Here is a 2,317-nt window from a genome sequence, read left to right as displayed (position 1 = left end):
GACTAGACTATAGACTAGACTATAGACTAGACTATAGACTAGACTATAGACTAGACTTTAGAGTAGACTATAGACTAGACTATAGACTAGACTATAGACTAAACTATAAACTAGACTATAGTCTCATTACAGTCTTGTCAACAGTCTCACTCTACTCTCGACTATAGTCCACTTCAGTCATGTTCTAACAATACTATTCAGTAGTCCTGTTCTATTTCTGTTCTTGTTTTGTTCTAGTTCTGTTCTAGTTCTGTTCTAGTTCTGTTCTAGTTCTGTTCTAGTTCTGTTCTAGTTCTGTTCTAGTTCTGTTCTAGTTCTGTTCTAGTTCTGTTCTAGTTCTGTTCTAGTTCTGTTCTAGTTCTGTTCTAGTTCTGTTCTAGTTCTGTTCTAGTTCTGTTCTAGTTCTGTTCTAGTTCTGTTCTAGTTCTGTTCTAGTTCTGTTCTAGTTCTGTTCTAGTTCTGTTCTAGTTCTGTTCTAGTTCTGTTCTAGTTCTGTTCTAGTTGTGATCTTGTTCTGTTTTAGTATTGAATTTTGTACTAAGGGTTTATATTCAAAGGGCTTTGAATGGTCTAATAGGGAAATGGTGTATTTTTAGCTTGTGTTGCTGTTTTTGTTGTATATCTCAAAATGTTTTAGTCATAAACCGACAAGTGGCGCCTGTAAACAAAATAGTCGGTTTTGTTTTTTTTTTTATTTCCCTAACAACAACAACAAGAATTCACAAACTATTATTACTCACTGTACATCATCTACTGACTATTGCGCATATTTTCATGATTCTCATGGAGTTCAAAAGAAACATGTAAAGAATGCATGTTAACTACGTTTTTTATAGTACTTCATTTATATTGTTACTAAAATTTGTTAGTGTTTTTTTTTGTACTTTTTCAATATAAAACTTAAATTAAAAATAATAAAGAAAAAAAATTATAATAACAATAATAATTTTTATGTTTACACCTGCATGGTGTTGTTGTTTCTGGGGCTTACAGTTTTTACTCAGTTATTTTAATAGTTTTTAACGATAAGAAATAATTGAATTTTTTCCAGCTTAATTTTTTTTAAATATAATTTATATATTTTTTTCGCAGCTTCTGCCTTGGTATTATGGCACTTACACCCATAATTGTCAGAGTTTTTTCTTAAAATTTTCAAAATAAAAACAAGGTTTTCTATCAGATTTATGGTAAAAGAAATAAATTAAAAATTAATATCAGGCTATTACTAGTTGAGTGTTAAGGAAGCAATCTTTCAGTCGAAAAAAGTGAGAGGTTGATTTAATTTATTAAATATTTTTTGTGTAATTTTTGTTATGAACAACAAAAGTTTTATTAATAACGCACGTGTCTTAAGTCTTTTGTTTTGCAGCACAATTAAATTGAAATTTGTTTTGGTTTTATAAGATTTAAACTGATTTTTGTTTTACATTATTGTTTTAAGAAAAGAGAAATTCTTTTAGAATTTGTCTCAACTTATAAAAAGAGGCCCACAATTTCTTCTTTGTGGCCAAAAAAATGGGTCACTAAACTTTATGATTTCTTTGCTAAATATTTGTAATAAAATATTTTTAGAATTTTCATCATATTTTTAACAAAGTCATAAATCATTTACTATTGTCTATAAAAACTTACTTATTTACTGGCAATAATTAAACTGTTACAAAAAGCTTAATTAGAAAAAAATTAAAATTTTATAAAAAAACTTAAAATCTTATGCTTAATTAGTTTCAATAGCATTTCATATATGTATTTGGTTTAACGTTGTAAAATAATCTTTTTATAACATAATTCGTTTTATATAATAAATTTTTATGACTCAATTTTAGTTAAAAACACAAAAAAACATATTTTTATCAGTTTCGGTTTCAGTTCTTTATTTTTAGTTTCAACAACTTTTCTTAACTTAAAAGATAAACATGTAACGGTTACGCCTTAAACAATAAAAATTGCCAAAAAAAAATGTTTTTGCTGTTTTTGTTAGCCTCCATTTATTTGGTTTATAAAGGCAAAAAATTTAAACTGACAACTGTAAAATATTTTGATAAATAACTTTATCAAGAATAAACTAAAATTTAAAAAAAAGGCAAACAAAACTCAATATAATTCTATACAATAAAAAGTTTACTAAACTAAAACCTAAAGGCTAAGGAACAAGTACAGAACACTAACAGAACTAGAACAGATCTAAAACTTAAAAAGAACAGAACACTAACAGAACTATAACAGAACTAGAACAGAACTAGAACAGAACTAGAACAGAACTAGAACAGAACTAGAACAGAACTAGAACAGAACTAGAACAGAACTAGAACAGAAC

Source organism: Lucilia cuprina, chromosome 3, assembly GCF_022045245.1.
Source record: "Lucilia cuprina isolate Lc7/37 chromosome 3, ASM2204524v1, whole genome shotgun sequence".
In the NCBI taxonomy this organism is placed as follows: domain Eukaryota; kingdom Metazoa; phylum Arthropoda; class Insecta; order Diptera; family Calliphoridae; genus Lucilia; species Lucilia cuprina.
Note: the sequence above shows the minus strand (reverse complement) of the source record.